The sequence below is a fragment of the Triturus cristatus genome, chromosome 8 (genome assembly GCF_964204655.1).
Source record: "Triturus cristatus chromosome 8, aTriCri1.1, whole genome shotgun sequence".
Lineage (NCBI taxonomy): Eukaryota > Metazoa > Chordata > Amphibia > Caudata > Salamandridae > Triturus > Triturus cristatus.
The window spans coordinates 1085617414-1085644613 of NC_140591.1; positions in this window are offsets into that span (position 1 = coordinate 1085617414).

Sequence of the window (27200 nt, forward strand, 5' to 3'; positions counted from 1 at the left end):
CTGGTGGAGGTTGGATTTGGTGGTGAGAGGGTCCTTGGTGAGGGAGAGGATCAGCTGCGTGTCGTTGGTGTAGGAGATTATGCTGAGGTCGTGCTGTTGGACGATGCGTGCTAGTGGTGCCATGTAGACGTTGAACAGCGTCGGGCTGATGGAGGATCCTTGAGGGACGCCGCAGATGATCTAGGAGGCTTTGGATCGGAACGGGGGGAGCCGGACTTTCTGAGTTCTGCCGGTGAGGAAGGAGGTGGTCCAGTCCAGGGCCTTGTCACGGATCCCTACGTCGTGGAGGTGCGTGCGTAGTGTGCAGTGGCAGACGGTGTCGAAGGTGGCGGAGAGATCCAGGAGGAGGAGGGCCGCCGTCTTGCCGTTGTCTAGTAGGATCCTGATGTCGTCTGTGGCGGCGATGAGGGCGGTCTCGGTGCTGTGGTTGCTGCGGAATCCTGATTGGGAGGGGTCCAGGATGCTGTTGTCTTCGAGATGACGGGAGAGCTGGATGTTAACTATCTTCTCGATGACCTTTGCCGGAAACGGAAGCAGGGAGATGGGCCGGAAGTTCTTGAGGTCGCTCGGATCCGCCTTCGGATTCTTCAGTAGAGCGTTGATCTCTGCGTGCTTCCAGTTCTCAAGGAAGGTAGCGGTCTCGAAGGAGAGGTTGATGATGTTGCGCAGGTGGGGTGCAATGGACCTGCCGGCTTTGTTGAAGATGTGGTGTGGGAGAGGGTCAGATGGGGATCCGGAGTGGATTGTGCCCATGGTCTTGATTGTGTCCTCGATGCTCACGTTGGCCTAGGTTGTCAGGGAGTCGTGGTTGGTGGGGTGCGATGGATCCAGCGTGTCGAGGCCTGTAGGGGTTGTCCGGGGGTTGAAGCTGCCATGGATGTCGGTGATCTTGCGGTGAAAGAAGGTGGCGAGGGAGTCGCACAGGGCTTGTGATGGCGGGATGTCGTTGGCGCTGGAGCTGGGGTTGGAGAGTTCCTTCATGATGTTGAAGAGCTCCTTGCTGTTGTGTGTGTTGTTGTCAAGGCGGTCTGAGAAGGAGGTCCTTTTGGATGAGGTGGTGGTGGTTGCGGATGGCGTCTTTGTGGGCAGCACGGCTGTCCGGCGTCTTGTTGCTGTGCCATATGTTCTCCAATTTCCAGCAGGTACACTTTGAAGCGAGGAGTTCCGGGCTGAACCAGCTGGCTCTTTTGCTGGTGTCTCTGTTGGCGGGCATTTTCAGTGGTGCTAAGGTGTTGGCGCAGTCGTTCATCCAGCGTCCGAGGGTGAGTGCACCATCGTCGGGGTTGGTGGGGTTGGTCGGTGCGTTGAGTGCGAGGCTTGTCTGTAGTTGTTCTTCAGTGACTTTGCCCCAGCAGCGGCGGGGATCTGTAGGGTGCGGTGGTGTGTGAGGGGTTTTCGGAAGGAGAAGTGGATGCAGTGGTGGTCTCTCCAGGTGAGTTCGGAAGCGTGGCTGAAGGCGATGTGGGGGCTTGAGGAGAAGATGGCATCAAGTGTGTGACCGGCGATGTGGGTCAGTGTTGTGACGATCTGTTTTAGTCCGAGGTTGTCGATTAGGGTGGAGGAGTTGTTGTCGTTGTTGTTCTCCAGATGATAGTTCAGGTCTCCGAGGAGGATGTAGTCTGTGGAGGTCAGCGCGTGCATGCTGATGAGGTCGGCGATGGAGTTGCAGAATTGTGGCCGGGGTCCTTGCGGTCTGTAGACGAGGATGCCTCTTAGGGTGGTCTTGGGGTCCATGTGGATCTGGAAGTGCATGTGTTCGGCGGTGCTGATAGTGTCGTTGGTGTTTGTTGAGACCCTGATGATGTTTTTGTGGACGATGGCGATTCCTCCTCCGGCTCCGTTGGCGCGGTCTTTGCGGGTGATCTTGTACCCGTCGGGGATGGCAATGGCGATGTCCGGAGAGGAGGCTTCATTCATCCAGGTCTCGGTCAAGAAGGCGACGTCCAGGGATGCGGTGTCGAGTAGGTCCCAGAGCTCGACGGCGTGTTTGCGTGCGGAGCGGGTGTTGATCAGGATGCATCTGAGCTGGTTGGGATCCGTTGTTGCGGGTGTCTCGGCGCCTTCGAGGCAGGAGAAGCTGCAGTTAAGGCAGGCGAAGGGACCGTGGGTGCGCTTCGGGGCGGCCTTGTAGCAGATTGGATTGAGAGTGACGAGGGTGTTGGCGTCGTAGCAGAGGCGGTCTTCCTGGCTGGTGTGGGGGGCAGGGGTTCTGGCGCTGGACGCGGGCCAGGCGCAGATGGGCGCAGACGGGCTTGCCTTAGGCGTGCCTTCGGCGCGCCAGCGGCCGCCATATATAGGGAGGTGGGGAGCGAGGAGCAGCTGGGAGGCGGGAGGCATGTGTCGGGTGCAGCGAATGGGCGTGGAGGGGCGGGGCCACAGGGGAAGCAGCGGCAGGGACGGGGGAAGGAGACAGGCGAGGGGCACGGACTCAAGAAAGGGGCACAGAAGTCAGCACAAGGGGCACAGAATAAAAGGGGGCACAGAGTCAGCACAAGAGGCACAATATGAAAGGGGGCACAGAAGCAAACGGCGAGCGGGGGGCAGGGGGGCACAGAAGTGGAGCAGACAGACAGAGTTAAAGGCACAGAGCGGATACGAACCTAAGGCCACCACTGGCCACCAGGGATGAGGTGCAGGTGGAAGCCTGCGGGTGGTGGAGGGCCTCGACTTCAACGGCGGCAGTAGTCGACAGCAGGGGTGCAGGCAGAGCTGCAGCAGAGGGGAGCAACCTACAAGGAAAGGTCAAGGGTCACTCTCCTCACCGCACAGCGGCCGCCATATATGGGGAGATGGGGAGGGAGGAGCAGCTGGGAGGCGGGAGGCGTGTGTCGGGTGCAGTGAATGGGCGCGGAGGGGGCGGGGCTGCAGGGGAAGCAGCGGCGGGGATGGGGGAAGGAGACAGGCGAGGGGCACGGACTCAATAAGGGGGCACAGAAGTCAGCACAAGGGGCACAGAATAAAAGGGGGCACAGAAGTCAGCACAAGGGGCACAGAATAAAAGGGGGCACAGAGTCAGCACAAGGAACACAGTATGAAAGTGGGCAGAGAAGCAAACGGCGAGCGGGGGGCAGGGGGGCACAGAAGAGGATCGGGCAGACAGAGTTAAAGGCACAGAGCGAATACGAACCTAAGGCCACCACTGGCCACCAGGGATGAGGCACAGGTGGAAGCCTGCGGGTGGTGGAGGGCCTCGACTTCAACGGCGGCAGTAGTCGACAGCGGGGGTGCAGGCGGAGCTGCAGCGAGGGGGAGCGACCTTCTAGGGAAGGTCAAGGGTCACTCTCTATACATAAACACACTTAAAACTGCAAGCAGGCACGCAACATACATACATTTAAAACCATTTTTTTATGTACCTCAGCTGACAGGGAAAGTCATATTCCAGCTATTTGCCCTCCATTTTTTCCAACTAATAGTGAATAATGTTATATTATTCACTATTAGTATACTAAAAAATTGACAAAAAACAAGTTGAGTGAAGCCCCCACCGACGTCCAAAATAATGAGCTGCTTCTGTTCCTGCTAATGATTTTGCCACTGCTGATGCTAGGGGTTGCAAAGGCAGTGCCAGGGGTCACAAGGGGTATGCCAGGGGATGCAGAAGCGTCCCTTGGTGACCCCTAAATGACATTAATTTGAACATGCAATTGGAAGTGAAGCTACCCACATGATTGGCTGCGAGGGCTATCAGCAGACAAAAGCGTTTTCATAGAAACACAGCATTGGCAACGCTTGAAAGACATGGGGATAGCCACGCTGAATTTGGTTTAGCACAAGCATCTCTCATACTAGCAGTAACTCAATGGTGGTGGAGCATTTCAGATCAGGGGATTTTCTATTTCAGTGGCAAAACTGAAGCAGAAGATTGGTTGTTTGACAAGTGAGCCACATTGCAGTTTTATCCTGTTTGGATTGCGAACAAAAAGACCTGCGGGCCAAGTTCGGCTCTACAACATCAGGCATAGTTCAATTTCTTATGTACATTTATTGCTTTAATTAGTTGTTTTAGCTTATTAATTTCGCTTGTTGTTTCGGTTTATTTTATCAGCTATTTTCTCTAGTTTGTTGTGTGCACAATTTATTTCAGGTAGTGATGGAGGTGGCAAACATGACTACGCCAATGGAAATGGTGAACCAAGGGATGTTTTTGAAAGTCCTTGTTAATGCTAGAGTGGCATTTTGGCCCACGAATAAACGTTATGCAGGAGCGGCACAAGTATTTTTCACGGGTGCAGGAAAGAAAGTAGCCAACTATGTAGCTAGCCTGAAGAATTTGGCATGTACTTGTGAATTTGGTGACATGATAGATTATCTTATCAGTAGGTTCAGGCAGTAAACTCCAATCCACTCATGGATTTTGCAGAATTCAGGTATTATATGGTCTGCGGCGATGTGCGGAGTTCCTGAATTACGCCTTCCCAGGTGCGAAGCAGAGCTTTTTTTCCATTCCCGCACATAAGATTTGGTTTGCCACGCGCAAGCTTCATGATAATCTCAGGCCGTTAGTGCACTCTTTTGCAACAATTCCAGCCACGATGGCGATGGAGCATACATTTTATAAATAAATCTGCTCAGGAAAATCCAACCATGTGTGTGTTTTAATAAATTACTAATGTGTGTGAAAAACGAAAAATACTAAAACGTGAAGTCTAAAGTGTATGACCAAAAATGAGCAAAGCTACATGAGTTTTGTTAAAGTCAAAATAACACATGTAGCATAAAAGATTCTTATTTAGGGTTATGAATAATATCAGTATGAGAAGAAATTATTAATTTGTGTGTCTACTATTAATGTTCTTATATTTCCTGAACTGCAGGAATATTCAAGCACAAACACGCAAAAGCTCTTTTCTTTCTTCGTGAAATTAGTGTAGGCCTAGAAATGTAGAAAATAATTTTCTTTTCTCTCTGCCTTTCCATGCAAAAACATGCAGGCCTCAGCAAATTTATTAGTTACGGAATGTGCTTCCGTGCTCCATTGTCTCTCCTCACGACATTTTCTGATGTCCTTGTAAAGAATAACATGTACATCCTTAGAGAGTGGAGAATAGTACGACTCTTTCCTGTCTAGGGAAGGATTTAGAAGGAAACTGTTGCTATGTAGTTACAAAATAACTAGTAACTAGTTTTCCTCTCTAGGAAGTTATTCAATTTTAGAGAAAGACTGTTTAGTGAAATTTGTAAAGTCATTGTGAGGAGATGTTTTCCTCCCCTAGTTCTGACCGATGAGAATGGCTTGTAGGATTTAGGAGAGTTTATAACCTAATGTAACAAAGTTGCGAAGTTAGTATAAAGATCCTGGTGGGAAAATGATCATCGACTCTTTCACATTCTGGTGACCTGTCCTGCATCCATGGTATGCTGTATGCTGTGCTGTGCTGATTCCTGATCTGGCTGCCAATCCTGACTGTGGAAACTCTTTCCCTAGAGACTTTGTACATCATCGGCTGGTGATGCTGCCTACACTATTCTCCTACGGCCGTGGAGATAGTTTTCTTGACTAATTGCACGCTGTGCATTAGTTTTCTTTAATTTAGGTAACTAAACTGTGATTACCCTGATGTTCCTTGTTGCTCTCTTCTTTCCTCCCTTATTTCTCACCTGAATTTGATGATCACTGAATTACTCTACTTATGATAACTGTGATGTTTGCCTGTGATATTATGAACAAGGTGTTTTTCTTATGATTTGTATTTGTGTATGACCATTCATATTTTTTAAATAATACCAAAAAGGTATCTAGAAGGAATAGTGTCTGTCTTTATTTCCAGAGTCATGACTTATTTTTAGGATATATTTGTCACATTATTGATGTATTTGTGGTATAATTTATGGTATAGCTGTTTCTTCATTACAGGTCCTCATGAAGGAATAGTTCTCTAATTTATCTACTTAGTCCCTTTGAGTTCTACCAAAGATCCATTGGAGGACCTTTCATATTGCCGAATCCTAGAAGTAATGATAATGACTTATGGGCATGTCAATATAGTATTTACGCTTCCTTAGGTATTTTAAAGGTTGGTGTGGGATATTCTATGATGTTTTCTCCCCTACCGCTTCCGCTGCATCAATGGTGCTAATGTAGTATTGATTGTAAACAGAACGCTGAAGCAGCTTTTGTTCTCAAGGGCAGCTGAGAGGCTTTTTGAGTGAATTTTATTCTCCAACTGGGAGTTGTTGTTTTTTGTGTGAGAAGCCTTGGAGCTTTTTTGTGCAAGAAGCCTTTTATTAAAAAAACAACAGGAAGGAAGCACTCCAGGGTACTCCAACTTCCTGTTCCTGTCTAGCAAGCTCCACCCAGTGCTTTGTCCATCTCCCGGTCACTTTTCATTGTGATTTGGAGCTGCAAGGATCACTCTCCTTGTCTGCTGGCACATATACCATTGGATTTAAGGACTTTGCATGTGAGATTTCACAAGTAAATTCAAAAACTGAGTTATAAGGGTGTTGTTTTTTTGATTGGGAGCATACACCAGGATTTATTTGTTCATTTATTCGATTTTTTTAATTTATGGTGGTGGGTGGCCTGCAGTTTCAGTAGGGACCTTGGTATTTTTTGACATGTATTTTTTCTTCTTTTGCAAAGAAAAATGTTGCACAGTTTAGTAATTTTCCTCCATGTTTTTTAAATCAATTTACAATATTCATGTAATTCAGTATGTCTGTCAATGGGCCTTCCAGCCAGTAGGCATAGTACTAGTCTTGAGTGCATTAAACAACTGTTTCTGTGGTGTCTGTTGAATTGAAATATTATGTAGGCCATGTATGGCTTTGGATTAAATCATGCAATATGTTTTTAATGTTTTTTCACGTTTTTTTTTTGCAAACAGTGTATAGGTGGGGTAATTATATTTGATGCCTTTGGAGGATGTGTGTTGCTCTAAAAAATCTTTGCCCAGTTAATTTTCGTTTTTGGCATTGTTGAATTTATGCTGTTTTCTCTGTGTTACCACCATGCCACCTTTGTCTGTCCAGTGTGTGAGTGTGTTTGCCATAGGCCGCCATTTGTCTTTGTTCCGCATGCCATATAGGCAAAGGCCATTTTTGGTATAATCAGTTTCCAAACAGGCCTGTATGTGTTTTTTGTTGCAGCCATGCCTCCTTGCTGGTTGATGTTGGGACCATGTGGCAGGTGGCTCTATTGTGTAGCCAGCCAGTGTGCTTTGCCATAGGCCTGCATGTCCTTTTTCTTCCCAATGCCGCCTGCTTGTTTTTGCGGATGCAAAAAAGAACATTTGATGTACAGAATGCAGAACAATATCATACATTCACCCCAGTACAGAGATCTGGGCCTAAATCCATCGTTGTTTGCTCACCATGCCATTCCAGTTTGGACCCAGCCCTATTCAAATCAGTCTTGGCACTGCACCCAATGGGAACAGTCCAGCCCGAACTGCCAGACCAGGTCCTCCCTGGACTGGATACAAGCATCCTAGGACCGGTTTCGGGGTTTCACAACTCATCAGCCAGGATAGCTTGACTCCAGTGGCATGGCGAGCACGGGACCCACGTCTGGGCATACCTGTCACACTCGGGGTGAAAAATGCAAAAAGAACAATTGATAGACAGAATGCCCGACAATGTCATACATTCACACAAGTACAAAGATCTGGGCCTAAATCCATCGTTTTTTTGCTCATCATGCCATTCCAGTTTGGACCCAGCCATGTGCAACTCAGTCTACACCCTGCACCCAATGGGAACAGTCCAGCCCGAACTGCCAGGCCAGGCCAGGCCCTCCCTGGATTGGAAACAAGCATCCTAGGACTGGTTTCGGGGTTTCACCCCTCATCAGTCATTAGAAACCGGTCCGAGGATGCTTGTTTCCGGTCAAGGGAGGACCTGGCTTGGCAGTTCGGGCTGGACTGTTCCCATGAGGCACAGGGTGAAGACTGTTTTGCATATGGCCAGGTCTAAACTGGGGTGGCATGGTGAGCAAAGAGCAAAAGAATGATGGATTTATCCCAGATCTCTTCACTGGGGGTGAATGTTTTGATTTGTTCTGCATTCCCTCCATCAATTATTTGTCTTTTGCTTCCTCACCCTAAGCGCGCCAGGTATGCCCGGACGTGGGTCCTGGGCTCACTGTGCCACTGGAATCAAGCTATGCTGGCTGATGAGGGGTGAAATCCCGAAACCGGTCATAGGATGCTTGTTTCCAGTCCACGGAGGACCTGTCCCTGAGACTTCAGAATAGGAGGCCAGCACACAAAGGCCCTTGGAGAATCTTCTTCAAGCAGATTCACAGCGAAGCTCCAGTCTTTGTCCTTTACTTGGCAGAACCAGCAACTGCAGGCCAACCCCACACAGCACACAGCAACGGGTCAGTACTCCTCCTCACAGCTCTCCAGCTCTTCTTCTTGGCAAAGTTTCCTCTTGAGTCCAGAAGTAATCTAAATTTCCGGGGTTGAAGGTCCACTAATTATACCCTATTTTGTCTTTGCTCTGAGCCCACTCCAAACCATTTGTGTCCTCACTGGTGCAGTATGACCACAGGAGGTGGAGGCAGCATTGTGCAAGGGAGACAGGTCCTATTCAGGTGCAAGGAAAACTCCTCCCACTACTCTAAATCCAGCCAAGCCCCATTCAGCTCAGCTCTGAGTCATCCAGGAAGGGCCAGGCACACCTCAACCTCCCAGTGGCTCCACAGTGAATGCACATCCCCAGCCCCTGTCACTCCAAACCAGTCAATCAACAAATAGGCAGATAAGCTAATGATTAAACAAGAAAATGCCTACTTTCTAAAAGTGATATTTTCGAACACATCATTGAAAAAACACCTTTACTAAAATACGTGTTATTAAATTCTAAGTTCAGAGAGCCCACATTTTATTTCTCCATCTTGTCCCAATGGGAAGTTATACTTCTAAGATGTTACAAAGTATCTCTCATGTTATCCTACGGGGCAGAAACCCTTTCATAGTGACCCTGTATTTCACTATCAGGTCATGTCACACACACCAGTACATGTCCTACCTTTTGCACACACTGCACCCTGTCTATGGGGGTACAATGGGCCTACCAGAGGGGTGCCTTACATGTAAGAAAAGAGAAGGTTAGGGCCTGGCAAGTGGGTGCACTTGCCAGGTCGACATGGCAGTTTAACACTCCACATAAACACTGCAGTGGTAGCTCTGAGATAACTTTTCAGGGCTACTCATGTGGGTGGCACAATCAGTGCTGCAGGTCCACCACTTCTGATGATGATGATAGGAACATGGAGTGGTCCCCGGCAGAGTTCAGGAGACAACAGAAGAGGTAAGGGAAAAGAAAAGTTCCAGAAGGACTTAGACTTATGGAAGAGGATGGTAAGGAGGATGACGAGGCAGTCATTGTGGAAGGTGACAAAGAAAAGTCTGACTCTCCAATTCAACCTGCTCCAAGGGATGTGGCACAGGTAGCACAGCCACCAGCTCCCATATTTGGAAAAAACCCTAGCTGACACCTGCACCAACCCCTACCTCAGGAGAAGCAGAGAGGCAATCGACGACATGCCCACCTACCACCATTTCTTCTTCAGGCATTGGCACAGTAAAAAAAGTGCTTCTCTCCAGTTTTGGACTTTTTTACTGTTAGCAAAGAGGGAGAGCACATTACAGAATGCAGCATTTGCCAAACAAATGTTCGTTGAGGTAAGCCGGGTACAAATTATGGTACTGGAGGCCAAACAACCCATGTGAAAAACATCACACAATCAAGTGGAAGGAGCACCTTAGAAAAATTGCTCTATGTGGTTGAGGTAGTGAGGAGAACATCAGCTATAAATCAATTGCAGAGGGAGGTGATGATGAGGAAGAAGAGAGTGACATCTTCATGCAAAACATCCCTGTCCCCAGCAGTGTGCCAGCAGAATCACCCACCTCAGAGACATCACAATGGAACAAGACTCTAAGTGAGATGGAGACACCACGGCATACAATGACTGCCCCACCACGATACACATTGAGTCTACCACCACCACCATCTACCTCTCGAAAGATGCTTGTGCAAGTGTCCCCAGAAAAGAAGAAAATCCAACCTCTGGGCAAAGTTATCCTATTGTTCCATCTCATACAAGACCAGGTAAAGAAGGTGTCTGAAAGGTTAACCCTCACAGGTGTGAATGAAAACATGGAAGCGTATGCCGTGGTTGAAAGCTTAATCCTTTGCTTGGCTTGTGAGGCAAGGCTGCAACATGAAATTATTACGTCCAAGGAGTACATCTATGCCACACTACTTGATCTATGGTACAATGTTAGCACAGGACCTCCTCCCTTTTTCTTTTGTGGAAGGAGTGGGATTCTTAGGAGCTGCCCGGAATGGAAGGTAGCAAATTGGACCTATTTTGCCAGAGTTGCTGTTCCACCACTACATCACGATGTGCTGCAGTTTCCTGGACAAGCTCTGCAGCAAAGTCTTGTTTATACCATCCATCTGATGACAGACATGTGGACCAGTTGTCAGGTGACTGATTTCATGTGCATCACTGTACAATGGATGTATTTTGCAGGGGGTAAAGCAAAATATATCTGCAGGTCTTGGCCCTGGATAAACTTTTAGGAGTGCTCAGTGGCATGCAGCAGTGGGCATGTTCACCATGGAAAAATCACATACAGCAGTAAACATCCTGGATGAGTGTAACAGCAAGATACATGAATGGCTGTGACCCATTGCTCTCAGAATTAGATTTGTTGCACGGACAATGGCAGTAACATAGTCAAGGCCACGTCAGACGGAGACTATTTCAGGGTCCTGTTTTTGGCCCATTGCATCAACCTGGTGGTGCAAGACTTTCTAAAAAAAAATACATTGTTAGCAACTTACTGATCACCAGCAGAAGAATCTGCACTCATTTCAGTCATTCTTTTAAAGCCTGAAAGCAGTTGCAGATTATTCAGAGTAATAATAGAGTACCAGTTAAAGCCCTGACACAGGATGTGCCAACACATTGGAACTCGACCTATTACATTTTGCAATGTCTGTTTGAGCCGTACAAAAAGATCAAAGACTATGTCATTCTAAGTTGAGGGAATGCAGTTGGGAAAGCTATGACCATGGATATGGACAAATTGGGCCTAGTCAAATGCAAGACACAGATGCTACTGCCTTTTGATATTTTTACATGGAAATAGCAAGGAGGACATCACTATGGGCCAAGCTATCCTGTTGTTGCATCTCCTACAGGACCAGGTGAAGAAGGTGTCTGAAAGGTTCACCCCCACAGGTGTGAATGAAAACACAGAAGCGCATGCAGTGTTTTAAAGCTTTTGCTTGGCTTGTGAGACAAAGCTGCAACTTGAAATTATTACTTCTAAAGAGTATATCTATGCCACACTACTTGATCCATGGTACAAAATCAGCTAATTTTCATTCCTTTTTCTGAAGGGGATGTTTCAAAATACAAGAGATGGCTTGTAGAGCATGCCAGAGACCTGGAAGAAGAACGACTGGAACTTTTAGTCCCACCCCACAGTTCAGGGTTCCTGCCTTCAACTACCAGAGAAGGCAGTCTTGTCTCACAGCACCCGACAACACCATCAACCAGCACACTGGCAGCAACAGCAACAGAAGGACCGGAACCAACCTCTGAATTGGATTGGTTTTAATCAGCAGGGCTTAAGTCCAGTGGAGAGGCAATGGCAAAACGGGTTGAGCAAAAGGCAGCACCAATGACCATCCACAGGATGTTCCAGGAGTATCTGGATGTTCCAAGAGATGTCTATGTGGATCAGAATCCATTGATGTGTTGGTGTGGGAAGATGTGCCAATGGCCAGAGTTCAGCAGACTGGCAATAAAGTATCTGGCTTCTCCTGTAGCAAGTGTGTCTGCTGAGCTTGTCTTCAGTGCAACAGGTGTGGTTGTTAAAGTCAGTCAGTCAGAAAACTTTATTTCGGCTGTCAGCCATAAAAGTTCATAATACACAATAAAACACAATAAAACAAGAACAAAAAATGGAAGAAGATGTTACAAAAATACAAAAAGGAATAAAATTTGAAACATATGAGCAAGCACATAAAAAAGAGCACAATATTTAAGATGAGTAGTGCCGCAGGATTTGCCTTAATACAATAATAATCGTCTTCTGATTAGCCACATTGAAAATAAAAATTTGGCAATCACCGTGACAAATAAAGGAGAAGGATCGTACTTCAATAACCTAAACAGGTCTCTATAGTTCCTAGCCCCCATGTTTTTTGCAAGCTGGATTATCCATTTTCTACGGGGGATTTTATAGGCTGCACAAAAGAAAATTACATGAACCTCCGATTCTTCGATGATACCACACCCAGGGCAGGGCTGTCTGCTGAAACCAGCCCAGTTGTTCGTTCTCGAGAAGAGAGGGAGAGAGCCATGCCTAAATTGTATAAATAGTTTCTTGGCAATAACCGGGTGGATCAAATCTAGTGCAGGCTCAAAGCTATAACCATTTTTGACCTCAAGGAATACCGAGGTCATGTTAGGGCTATTCACTGATCGAAAAACCTGGGTCAGATTATGTTCCTCTAGGAGTTTTGCCAGAGACTTTTTTGAAAGAAAAGGGCATGACTCCTCAGGTGTTAGCCAGAGATCTTCTCTCCCAATTGCCCTTAGTGATTTTTTTACAAATACTAACCAGGGAATGGCACTTGCCTTTGGAATCAACAGGATAGATCTTAGTTCCTCCCAAAAGTTTACAAGTTCGGGAATGGTCCATAGTCGGCGCCAATACATTACCGGTCTTGAAGAGACCAGGTCCGCAATGGGTTGAATGCCCAGGTCCAGGCTGCATAGGAGTGCTCATGGGGAGTGCCAGTAATTGTATAATAAATTGGTTTTCTGACTTAGTTAAAATCTGGACTGTGTTATGGCCCCAAAGTTCAGCACCATAGGCCACCAAGCCCCTCGCCTGTACTTTATATATCTCCACTAGTGGGCTAATCAACTTTAATGGGCTATTTTTGTACATTTTTAAAATTCCCCCGGTTATCTGTACAAATTTCAAGTTCACTTTTGAAATCTGGGGGCCCCAGTTCATCTTATTGTTGAGGGTCAAGCCCAAATAATCAAAGATGTTCACCCGTTCAAGGTGCAGACCATCCAGTTTAGGTGCGGGGCGATTTGTAATGCCTGCGTTCAAGACCATATATTTGGTCTTATTCACATTAATGACTAAGTTCCTTTTCCTGCAAAATGAAGCAAAACCATCCAGGATTCTATCCATTCCCATGGGAGTCCTGGACAGAAGCAGGGTATCGTCTGCAAACATTAATGCGGGTATTTTTCTACCCGCCAGCCTAGGTGCATCTATATCCTTTAGGGCCAAAATCTCCTCCACCAGCCCATTTAAAAGAGGGAGAAAAGAGTTGGGGCTAATACGCACCCCTGCCTTACTCCCTTCTCTACTCCGAAAGGGTGCGTGAGTTCTCCATTTAATCCAAACCTAACTCTAGCAAAGGTGTCTTTATGTAACCGCTCTAATAGGTCACAGAGATAAAGAGGGACTCCCATCCCTTTCAACAGCTCCCACAGCTGGCGACGATCCACCATGTCGAAGGCAGACTTTAAATCTACAAATGTGAGATAGAGGCTGCCCCCTTCTAAAATAATGGATTTCCAGTAGATCATCTGTAGCCTAAAGAGTTGGTTCACAGTTGACATTTTGGCTCTAAAGCCCACCTGCAGTGGGGTTAGAATATTGGACTCATCCATCCAAGTTTGTAGTCTCCCTAGGAGAATATGCGCAACATTTTTCTGGGCGACATCAATTAGGCTAATCGGCCTATAGTTTGCTGGATCAAGGGGGGAGCCCTTTTTATAGATTGGTATGATCTCAGCACCAGCCCAAGTTGGTGGAAGCGGCATTCCCGCTAGAATTGCATTGAAAAGTCCATATAGATAGGGGACCCAGATGTCCGGCTCGCTCTTAAATTGATCACCTGGGATCCTGTCTAGGCCTGGAGCTTTATTTGGGAGAACTTTACTAAGTGCCATTTTAACTTCATTAAACGTGCACTTTTGGGCCATCCCCTGGGTATGTAATATAAAGACATTAGGGAAGGAAGAAGAATGAATTACTTCAGGTGTTTTAGAGGCGTATAGGTCTTCAAAATGACCGCGCCATATTTCTTCCCCAATGTTAGGTTGGACTGCTTGCTGGGAGCATGACGATCCGGTTTTAACCAGATTCCAAAATGATCTTGGATCCCTGTTCTTCAATGCAGAGGAAATCTCCTCCCATCTATTTATTTCCCATTCTTTTTTTGCTTCTCTGGTCATTTTTTTTAAATGTGCCCTCGCTTACTTAATTAATGGGATATTACCATTCTTAAGGGTTGTCACAAGGGATGTCTTGGCTTCCCTGCAGGATTTATTATACCAAGTATTATTCCCCCTCACAGGTACCAGTTAAAGTAAGAAGTACCAGTCTCTCACCTCAAAACATGGGGTGATTGACTATGATTAAAATGTACCAACATTTTATACCACGCAATTACACCATTCCTGAAACAGCAGAGGAGAAGGAGGATGATGATTGTTCAGAAATTGAATCAGGTGTGTTAGCTGATCAACTTCTGGGTGAACCACCTGAGTTTGAGTACAAATGCCACTTCCTGGCCTAAGTATACCGGTGCCCCTAAATTAACTTAAAACAACATTCTTGTTGAACTTCTATATTTGCAGCAAAAAAAGAAAAAGTAGGTAGTGGAATTTTGTTATTTTTGTGTCAGATTTATGCTGGCCCACCATTTGCAGTTGGAACAGTATTAATTGAAGAAGCCTCTACAATTCCTTTATGACATTGGAGACAATACCTTCCCCCCCTTGCATGCCTATTGCCTATCCCTTTTTGCAACACTTAGACTCGCAGGTCTGCCCAGAAGATCATTGATTGACAAGAGTACCTGACAAACGACATGTGAGTAACCTTCCCCTGTCCAGACCTGAATATTTCCAACCCTCTCCCATGGGTACTTGAGGGCTTACCTGGTTCTAGGTCCTTAGATTCGTCGTGGACTAGATGCATAATTGAAACCACTGCCATTCGACCGTCTGGACAGTCTGGACTTCGCTGGACTTCATTTGGGCCTGACTTCATCTCCCTTCTAGTCTACTGCATCGTCTGTGCCTGTGCATCCTCCAGGAAACTTCCAAGGCCTGTGAAGCATCAAGGACAACTCAAGTAATCTTCCTTGGATTGAAGGGGTCACTCCCCTGCATTTGCTGGCAACTCAATGAAGACGACCAGTCTGCAGATCCCAAGCTCCTCTAGACTCCATGGGCTCTGCAACTAAAGTGACAGTTTTCCTCAGCCCCGAGGTCTTGTCTCCCCTCTGACCAAGTTTGAGGCCAGCAGCTTGAGTGGGGGTTGCAATAACCAAACCCCTGGGTACCGTGTCATCTTTGCAGTTGCAAAGACTTCTTGATATCTTTGCAAAAAGATCTCAGGGCTCCAAGTATTCCCAACCCCGAGCACCTCCAGTAACCAGAATCTTTGGCCATACCACATCGTATACATTGTGGCCTGCCTCTTTTGGTGAGCTGGTTGAGGTCCTCTTGTGACTCCTGTGCCGTTGTCCTGTGGGTCCATTTGAGGGTCACCTTTGATTTCCTTGGACTCCCCTGACTGCTTAGGCCTGCCCTGACTCTCCTGCTTGTGTTGAGTCTCCTGGACCTTGCTGGTCCGAACCATACACTTCCTCATCTTCCTACGTGGGTTGCTGTTGACAAGGCTTGTTGGTGCTCCTGCGGACACCGACCCCTCAGCACTCGACATCCTTCATGGAACAGCTTGCATCCAGCTCCTGGTCATCCACAACATCGCCTGGTCCCCGCAGCTGCAGAGTCAAGGTCACCGTCAATGATCCTAAAGCACCTGACATCGGTGGGCATTAGTCTACTGAGTCCCTGGTCACTCTCAAGTGACACAGACACTGTCCCTTCTGCTTTCAGGTAATCTCCATCAGGAATCCACATTTGGATTCCTCCGGATACTTTATCTTCTTCCAGCAGCTGTACTTTCCTGAAGTCCTCCATTGCGTTCAACTGCGGTTTTCCGACGCCACTTCACACCTATGCACCAGGCTTCTCTGGGATAAGTAACTTGGGTACTACGGTATCCACAGGGGGAGTGGCTCTCCAACCTTCTGTCTTCCATGGGGTTTCTTCAGGGTGCACTGGAAATGGTCCTTAATCTTTACAATTCTAACTGCGACTTGCACATAGACTTGTACGGAGCACGCGGTCGTGTTCATGCACACACACTCCGCTGGGTCCCTGTCTACTCACCTTGGGTGGAGCCTTGGGGTCTTGACTCGAGTCGTGGTTCTTATACCGCTTTCTTAGTATATGGTTTGGTCCCCCCCTGGGGCCTACTGTGTATTAGTGCTATTTACTGTGAGTTATTTGCTAAAGTATTGTGTGTTTTGTGTCTATCTCCATGTACGAGATACTGTAACATACTAGATAGTGTTATATAATAAATGCATAGTTTTATAACTATGGTGTGGTTCTCTTTTCATTTAATTTATGCCATAAAATTGCATTCTGGTAAATCAAGCTGCTTTACACTCCTTCAAGACTAAGCCTGAAGGCTGCTCTCCACAGCTACCACTTGGATAGCTTTCTAAGGTTGTCTGATACCTCCTAAATCACCATAAGGGTTGTCTGGACTGGTTCAGGGTGCCCACTTACATTGGTAGACATCATATACCAGGCCAGCCTCTCTCAGGGTCACAGTGTTTTGGATTGTGTTTTGCCAAATGTCACGCCTTAAGTTTTTAATTTCTTTTTGACAAGGAAGAAGTAGGAAATAAAGTTGACTTTAGGGATCCTGGGGCTGTATATATGTCAGTGTTCAGTCTCAGAATGGAATCCATGCTTTTGTTGAAAACTCCACCATCTTTAGCACACACATAATAGGAAATTATAAGCTGCACTGTCTACAGTTTATAGATTAACTCATAAATTCTCAATGTTAATGTATGCACTAAAAGCAGCACACTTTTATCAAAACCAGCTCATGGGTCCCTTTGCATGGTGCATGGCCATTGAATGTGTTTGTGATATTGCCATCTTATCCTTCTGTATGAAGGGATGCAGCTCCTACAAGCATGCTTCTTAGACCCTCATAATGTAAACCTAAGAACTGGAGTGTTGGGTGTAGTGTTTTATGAGAGCACATTGATTCTGGAGGCATCTATATACACACTGACCTTTGTTGCCACAATCCTAATAGCTGATCTTTCAGAAAGCAAAGTTCTGTCCTTCTCTTAGTGAAGGTGGATGGAATCATAGAGGGATCCCCCTTGCCCTGTACTTCAATTCTGTTCAGCTGCTAACCTGCTGCCCAATATGTAGCAGCCATGCTCCCATTATGGGAGTAGTAGTAGGTCCGAATTGTCCCGGGACCTTGCAGATGCCCACAACGGCATATTAAGGGGCATATTTACAACAACCGGCGATAATTATCGCAAAGCACGCTTAGCGCTAGGATAATTATCGCCGGCTAGCGCGGATTTTTATCGCTGAGATAGCGTGCTATTAGCAACGCTTATCTCAATAGCGATAAAAATCCTCACGCTAACTGGCTAACGTGAGATTATCGCTGGAAACCCAGCGATAATCTCACGTTACCTTGTTGCTATGGACTCACAAACTTAGCCATGATATCCTCCTTCCATAGGATATCATGGCTAAGTCAGTCCTGAAGCAGGTGTTAGGAAAGTAGTGATAACAGGTGTTATCGCTACTTTTCCTGACGCTATGCTTCATAGCATGGGGCTTGATGATAGGAGAAATGTTGCTTAGCGACATTTCTCCTATCATGTCAGGTCAGGAACGCCCACTTTGCATCTCATTAGAGATGCAAAGCTGGGCGTTAGAAATCCCCACGCTAAAGCAAGGTTTCACGCGATAGCGTGACCTTGCTAATATAGCGATAAAATTATCGCCGCTTTTCGGCCGAAAACGGCTGCTAAAGCGGCGATAATTTATTATCGCCTCGTTGTAAATATGCCCCTCTAATTCCCTTAGCATCGCCAAAATAAGACATAGTGGAGGGCATCCATCTCAGAAAATCTCTTAGAGGTAGGGGCCCCATATATACTGTTTGACATAAGACAGTGCCAAAGCAGTAAAAGGGAAGCATAATTTGGTGTTTTCCAGTTCCTACTGAAAAATAAATATTCCATTTGGTTATGTTTTGTCGGTTATAATAATTTTTAACTGAAACCCAGAAACCCTAAGTATTTTTTAAATGCCAAGTGACCTAAATACACCTGGGTCGACCTTGGAATTGAGCTGGTGGCAGTAACTTTGGACTGTCTTTTAATGCTTTTACATCCACGACCTAGGCTTGCTCATACTTCTTTAATGATGACTTGGAGTTGGGTTGCTCTCTCTGCTGGGACTCAGAGGCTTTACTCTTGTACTGTTGTGATGCATTATTTTTCTTCGATCTGTAAACAAAATGACCAACTTTGGGTCTTTATTGGGTTCTTCATTTTGTGAAATTTCTGTATTATATCTGGGCCCATAACTGCCGAATATCATGTATAGGCGTTTCAAAATCTGGTTATTGTCTGTGATTGTAAAACAGCAGTGAAAAAGAGAGCTTGTGTACAGTGACATGGCATAACAATGTTCACCTGCTAATCTGAACTTACCAAATAGGAAACAAAATGAAAGGAAAACCAAAGATCTTTCTTCACTTAAAATGACAAATGACTGAAAAGTACCACACTGCCAAAAACACCCCACATAAAATTCATAAATAAAGACACTTTCCTTAACTCCTTTTGCTCTTTTATGTGCATGTTAACAAATACTACACAACAAACACAACCATACAATTCCAAAATTCATAGAGCCTTTAACTATAGTGTATGGCTATGGGACATATTTCTAACATGAATTTATAGATGGGAAGCTGTGAATAAATGGCATGTTTTTCACTACTGGCTTCAGAGTGACATCGTAGACTACTCAAACTTCAATTTTACTGTCTTTCAGATGTCACTCAGAAACCCTTATTGAAAATGTCCCTTTGGCCATAGTCACTCATCAATAATTCTATATGTACTTCAATTGCTCTTAGGGCATCAACATCCAGAGATTGCTTATTACTGAAGGAATGGTCCAAAGAGTTATTGAGACACCCAAATTTAACTTCCTTTGCTATTTTTTCTCCTTATCATAGACTACTCAAACTTCACTTTTACTGTCTTTCAGATGTCACTCAGAAACCCTTAGTAAAAATGTCCCTCTAGCCACAGTCACTCATCAATAATTCTATATCTACTTCAATTGCTCTTAGGGCATGAACATCCCAAGATTGCTTATGATCGAAGGAATGGTCCGAAGATTTATTGAGACACCCACATTCAACTTCCTTTGCTATTCTCTCTCCTCCGAGGTAGGTCTTGGGATGAAAGAGTGCTGCTCTTTGATAAGAAGGCTACCAAATAACAGTGACTCTCCATTGCCAACTCCTGCGCCGCCAATGGGCTTGATGTGGCAGCTGCTGGAGGCGAAGGTCTTGCCATTAGGATGGCTCTTGTCATTATTTTAATGAAGGAGATATAGAAAATAATGAGACTGCAGGCTTTAGGAAGTGACATTTTTGGGCACAATTGACTTGATTGCTTGCAAATATTGAGAGTTTTTTTCCTCACATCAAATAACTGGACCCATAGGTGTTGCAGTTGTACTGGTTACTCTTACCACTGTTGCAGGGATTCTGCTTATGCACAGAACTATGCACAGGAAACCAGGACCTCAATGAATTGTGGTGTACCAAAAACTCACCTCGGAACCCAGAACCCCTTATCCGACCAGCATCAGTGTCCCATTCGTTATCCGAGTTTATCTCGGCGGTCCCAATGTATAGACAACCCAGAACAACCGACTTAGTGTATTCTCAGGAATGGTGGGAATCAGAAATACCTGTTCGTAATTATTCTCATATCAGTCCACACAAAGAGTAAACAGAGACACGGTAAAGTTTAAAGAGTTTATTTTATGAACCTTGTGTCCTAAGATGCAGTACTTTGGCTAACATAAGCAGACAAATGATTAAGATCAAAACCATCAGCATAGTTACAATACCATAGAAAATGAAAGGAGAAATCATAATAAAATGACAGTGGATTACAGCCACCTTCCTTTCGCTAGTAAACTAATATTATTATTATTAGACTAATAGAAGGTCTCTAGGCTTGAATGGGGAACCCCATACCGTAAAGATCAGCTTAGTGGAATCACATCACAGGATCAGGTATACTCTGCTCCTGGGAAAGCTCTTCTTCCCAATGTGTATAAAGCATGAAGCCTGCAATATTAAAAGCACTCGACTTTCAGGTATTTGCAGCTGCGTGCGTGTTATGGCTAAATAGTGGGCCAATCAACCTGAACCCAACAACATGCACCGTCTAGCGACCCAGACTGTTTCTTTACACAATGTTCAGACCAAGGTCGCAGCTCACTGTTAGGGATGTGAACAACAGACAGTTCTCATGTGAAGCAAAGGCGAGCAAGCATTTCTCAAATAATAACATGTAACTGCAGTGTCGTGTGCAAAAGCAGCAAAAGTGGCAAGATGGCTTTCTAACATCTAACGCGGTTGGGCTAACTTAGCAATGTACGTATATAAATAGCAGTCCTCACTACACCACCATCTGACTATCTCTTGGATCAGTCAACTCAAACATCTCAGACTTTAATCTAAGATGAGGAAATTAGTTCTCACAGCAAGAGGATTAGGTGGAGTCAGACCAAAGTGGAGGGGGGCTCTAAACACCTGTTCTTACTGAAAGCCTGGGTCTGATTCCCACACTTTCATCATGCACTCATGAACTTGACACTATCCAAAATGTCCTTGTTTTAGGGTTACCCCTTTTTACCATGACATCTTTAGCTGCTGTCAGAAACACCTTAATGCAGGTGCTTAATGTGCCTTTTGCCCTTCCTAAACCAAAATGAAAAATGCAGGTCTTTAGAACTGGGAATAAGATTAACAGAAAGAAAACCACAAGCAATCATCAAAGAGACATCAAATCTTCCAGGCTGGTTGAGCACTCTGGTGTATCCCTCTTTCCTTACTGGTGCAGGGATCACAGTCAGACTGCTGGGTATCCAAGCTCCCCACATGATGTAATCTTGATGGCAGGAGTTAGAAAAGTAAATACTGAATTTGGGCAAAAACCGGGTTCACTGACAAACAAGTGGTGCAATGCAGAGCCCATAGCATGCTGCATCACTGGTCTGTTTTTGATTGTGTGGCATTTGCACATTGGAGGTTGTTTCCTTCACTTGAAAGTGGGATTTCTTCAGTTTAATGTGGTTGTTTTGTATGGACGACACATAATTTTCCAGTTGGTGTTTATCCAAGTTAGAACATATTAGGAGCTAAAGTAAGAACCCAAATATATTAAGTGCATTTTTAATTCCCTCTCTTTTTTGAAATGTATATTGAATCATTTCATTGAGGTTTTACTATATGGTTTCAGTACCTTCCTTAATTCTTCCTTTACAGATGTTTCAGCTCACAAAAGAATCTCCGCTTACCCATTGTATCTGCACGTGACTTGCCCTGGAAAATATAATATCTTTCTTTCATGCCCCCTGCTAACATTAGTCTCCTACAAATATGAAGACAAGATCTGTACTCAGAATTCCCTGCCTTCGAACCCTAACCGGTTTCAGTTTCCAATATATTAACAAGGAGTGCAAGATGTACTCAACTGTCCATCAGTGTTTGGCAAAACTCAACCTACAACCACAGTGTGAGACCACAGAAGCCAACACGTTTTTCTTCATTCGTGGTAAACTGTAGTTTTTATGTGACAAGCTCGATGAAGTGCCTTCAAATCCTAATTTCAGGCACAATTTACAAAATATTTTGTGTATGTAGGTGAGTCTTCATTGCACAAACATTTTGTGGACAGAATTTCTCTGATCCTGATTCACAGAATCACAATATGTGTAGCTGCAGGCAGGCAGAGTGAGATTCCTACTGAGGACAACCTGCCAGTGTGGACCAGTCAGTGGATTGTTCACAGTCCTAAAATCAGAGCAAGCAAAATGGGCCTTCTGAAGTATATGATCATGGGAAATGTGGCTAAACCCCATGCTCATCAGTTTGTGGGTATTCATTGATATATATTGCAGCTCATTCCCATCATGAAATGCACACACGTTAACTCTTGCTAAAAGCTTGAAAAAGCGATTTTTATGGTAGGAAACAAAACAGTAATCCCTCAAATTTCAATGCTGAAATTGTAATTTTGCCATTTTTATCCAGGAAATAAAATGCAAAATGGACAACTGACTGGATTGAGTGGAGTGTGGCCGAACAAGATAGCCGAATGGTCATAATTTAAGGAGCTCCCGCTGGAAGGAAAGTAAGCCGTCATTATCCTGGTACAGTAAAAGGGCATCAACCCCGTAATCGGCGTCCCGGACCACGGATGATTCAAGGGAGAAACTTGGGAGCTTTTAAAAAATACGGACTCGTGCAGTGATTAACGGAATCTGGCCCAGCTCCGTGTGCGGCACCATTTTGGAGGCAAGGAGCCGAGACGTGAAGTTCGACGAGCCTGCTGCCCAGGGGAGGTTTCCAGGGCGTGCGAGGCCAGCTGCCGGAGGTGTGTACCCATACTTTGAGGAGCGGCCAGTAAAAACAAGAGACAGCCGGATAACAGCAACAGAGTCAGGAGCTGGTTGGAGACTGTAAGCCACACGGACCATCTACAAGTGAAACAGGAGTACGGAGACAGGGGTGTCTGGGCGCGAAGGAGGGAAGCAGCCCCCAAACACTGCTGAAAGGCCGAGGTACTGAGTGCATTGTACTGGACAGCAGCGAGGAGGCCCTCTTAACACCCTGGGTTGTGTCAGGCCTCCTGGGGAGGCCGGGACTCTGGGTAATTGTGTGACATCCCTGGAGTTGCGGTGCGGAGGGCCCGCAAGGGCAATTATAGGCCCCAATCAGCGCTGAATAGTAGGGCCCACAACGAAAAGTTCCATAGGACCTGTGGGAGCTGCTTGTGATAACGTGGGCACAGAAAAACCAGGAATCAACCTTTGATAATAACGCAGGAGAGGTAACCCATGGGCCCGTGCAGCAGATACGATGTTACAGGTGGGAGCAACATAAAGCTTATACGTTTCCTAGACCGGCTAGGGAGTAAATTGGAGTCTCATTCAGTGAGATCTTGTGTAGAAGATGTTTACTTAAAGCCATACACAGAGGAAGGTACCGATAGGGGCAGACAGAGTGAGACCCAGATGAGCACCCCTTGTGAAGAAAGTCTGAGATCTCCATATTGTACTTACTGAACTGAGACCCAGAATTCTTGCCGTCCAAAGGACACCCTGTGCCAATGCAAGTATTGTGTGCACTACATATCTCGGAAGGAAGAACTGAGCTTTAAAGCTGTAGTGTGGGAATGGTCAGTTGGGCCAACGAGGCTACGTGAACCGCAGAAAAGTATAGGAGGCCCAAAGTTAGATGTGGAGAGAGGTGCGTCTCCCTTGTCTGGAATGGGGACCAGTGACATAACCGGAGCTCCATCATGGTGAAGGAGCAAGGCAATCGAGTACAAGCCAACAAAATCTCTAATTATGCGCAACCATGCCCACTGGAGAAAACAAAACACAATGACGATGTAGAGATGCAGAGAGCGAGGCTGGGCAATCGGAGGCTACAGACCCATCGCTGGTGGACATAATGGCTGCCATACAGTCGATCAGGAATGACATGGTTAACAAAATCAACGCAGTGGCCATTGACGTAAACTATTGAGGCAAGTCAGACGGAAGTTAAAAAACTGAAGGAGACGGTCTTGGATTTCTCAAAGCGGGTGAATACTCTTGATGACAGGGCCGAAGATCGGGAGGGACGATCAAGGAGGAATAATCTGAGGTTCGTGGGGTTTCCAGAGTTTTAAGTGGAACTGTTCCGGGAGGATTGGATAGTTAAAACCCTGGCTCCTAAAAGACTGTTGAAGTTTTTGAATATAGAGAGCGCACAGGGCGCTGGTCTCTCCTCTGTGACCTGGTGCACCCTGCGAGCCATAATGGCACACTTCTTCAACTTTCGGGATAGAGACGTGATATTACAGGCCACCAGACAGAGAGAGGCACCCACCTACAAGGGGCACCGGATTGCCATTTTACCGGAATACACGTAACGGGTGCAAGACCGACGACGAGCATTCCTAGCAGTTAAAAGAAGATTGAGGGACGATGGATTCAAATACAGCCTTTTGTACCCTGCTAAAGCTGAGAACTGAACACAGCAGGAGAGCATTGTTTTTTTCTATCGGCAGCTGAGGCAACAGACAGGTTGGATGGTCTGGGGAGGCAGGGAACCCGGAAGAGTAGAGCTTTTCAGGTATCAGCCCAAGCAAAGCCCACTGAACATCAGAACTCTCAGGGCAGCATGGTCACCATGACACAGCAGGCCTCGGCGGTCACCGCGGGCCGGGTCTGGGTAGGCTCAGACTGAACTCTTTGTATGGTGATCCCTCTTCGGAGTCTGAGACATCTACACAAAATCAGCTGGTGCCTCCCATGGTCCTCCAAATGAATGTATCCTGAAGGGTCAACGAGAAAGAAAAAGGACCCCCATAGTCACAGATAAGGGTTCAGATACAATGGGAAGCTTAATTAGCCATATGTTTACTCCTTCCGGGGTGGACATGCCCCTTTCTGAGGTTGAGGCACGTATGAGGAGCTGGAGAGTTATTTCTCACACCTCGACAATGGCCTGATCACTGGCAAACCACTTTAAACTCACAATTTCAAAGTTATATTGCACGATGCCAGCTGATATTGTTGAGAGTGTTAATGTTTGTACTCCACTGGCTGGCCATTATCTTGGAAGAAATTGGGTGGGATGGTATGGGTAGGGGGGGCGGCTCCTGATACCTTGTCAAGGAAGAATGGGGATTGCACCACTGCCCAAGGGGTGGGCTAAGAATGTGGGGTTTGAATGTGGAAGGTTTTCAGGGGAGGGGGTGGTGATTTAGGTTTATCAATGGTTTAGTTGTATCAGCGTCACACTTCAGGAGGAGTAGGATGTGGGCACAATGGAAAAGTAAAACAAGACCCTGTTATGGCAACTATGGCTCCCTCCTTGATTAAGGATTAAGGAAGTGAAATAAGTGAAGACTGGTGTTTTCCTATTTAAAACGGTGTAAAATTGCCACTGCATGCTTGCAGGAAACTCATGTATGGGGGATACAATATCATGTATAGAACGTAGATGGAGGGGGCAGCTCTATGCGACGTCCTATTCTGGGTTCGCTCACAGGGCTCTCATCTGGGTCACTCCTGGGGTGCCATTCGAACACCTACATCAGGTTGTGGACCCAGAGGGTCGTTATGTGGTCCTGTATGGAAGGCTGGATGGGGGAGGTTTGTATTGTTAATGTGTATGCCCCTAACTTGGACTGTCTGTTTTTCTTTCCAGCGGTGATGGCAGCAGCAACCCCATACCGAGGAGACAAAGTGATTCTGATGGGTGATGTTAACTGTGTGCTTGATGTGGAGCTAGATTGGGAGCCCCCCAGACAGAACACTAAATCAACACTCACAGGCATACTGAGAGACACACTGCAAGGATTGGGGCTGAGAGATGTTTGGAGGGATAGAAATCCCTTGGGGAGGGATTTTCCTGTTATACGCCTGCATCCAACACACATAGTCGAATAGATCAGTGTTTTTTATCTGATGAGATGTCCCCGGAATTACAAGACAGCTCATATTTACCCAGATATATTTCGGATCATTCCCCAGGGCTACTTATGCTGGATTTAGGACGCCGATGACAGGCAATACCGACATGGAGGCTGCAAGTGGAAACATTGTCAGACCCACCATTTGCCAAGACAATAGAGGAGGGACTTATTTTAGGAAAAACTGGGGGACGGTGGCCAAAAGGGCTATGGTATGGAAGGCGATGAAGGTGGTGGTGAGGGGCCTGTGTATTAAAACGTCCTATGGAGTGAGACAGCAGCTGGAATGGGATGTTAAACTACAGGAAAGAGAATTACAGAGACCAGAGCCCATGCTCCATGCACATCCCCAACGTATAATGGAGTGGAGTGAGGCCCGTAGAGTCCTGATGGAATCCCTTGAGCACCTAGGTAAATATAATCAAGTGGCATATAGGCAGCAACTCCACATGGAGGGGGACAGGTTGCGAAACTGTTGATAAATGAGAAACCGACACCCCCCATGGCTCATTTGATAGGTCCACATGGGAACACGGTTTACAATCAGGCAGCAATTTTAGAAATGCTAACTGCACATATGGAATAGGTATATGCCTTTAGGGTCTCTCCCCCATTGGAGAGAATAAATGAGTTCCTCTCGAACTGCCATGCCTGGATGATGAGATGGGAGACGAAATAGAAGATCCAATCACTAGAGAGGAAATCATGAATGCGATTCAAAGATTGAAGCCTGCAAAAAGTCCAGGCTCGTACGGGTTACCGTCAGAATTTTATAGAACATATGCTCCTCTTTTGGTTGACCACCTCTTGGAGGTATACGAAGCTCTGCAACAACGGATCCTGCTAGATAGTATAGGGGAGCGGTGGTCATCATGATCCCCAAACCTGATAGGGACTCACAGTTGGCGAAGTCATATAGACCGATCTCGCTTCTTAATATACATATGAAAATTCTGAGTGGAGTGATGGCACAACGCCTTTTACCCCATATGTCTTTTTTGATCCACCCCAATCAATCCGCATTTATCTCCGAATGTAGCACTGCAAATAATCTCAGGAGATTGGCCTTGGTGTGGCACTCCCCTAGAATTGAACAGGAGGAACATGTGGTAGCGCTGCTCGATATCGAACAAGCATTTGATTCTGTGGACCGGGGGTATGTCTGGGCAACATTGAGGGCAATGGGACTGGGTCCAAAGTTCTTAAGTTGGCTCCAACTAATTTATACGGCCCCATGAGCTAGAATGTGTCAAGGGGGACTGATCTCCCGAGCATTTGAACTACAATGGGGTACCAGACACAGGTGCCCCTTGCCGCCTCTATTGTTTGCTGCAGCTATGGAACCACTGGCGGAGACCTTACGTCGGCGACTAAAGGTATGAGGGATACGACTAGGAGACACAAATCACGTGGTGTCTATGTATGAGGATGACACTCTAGTATATTTGCGTCAACCAGCCCAGGCAATCCCAAAAATGCTGGATATACTGTACCAATTCGGGGAG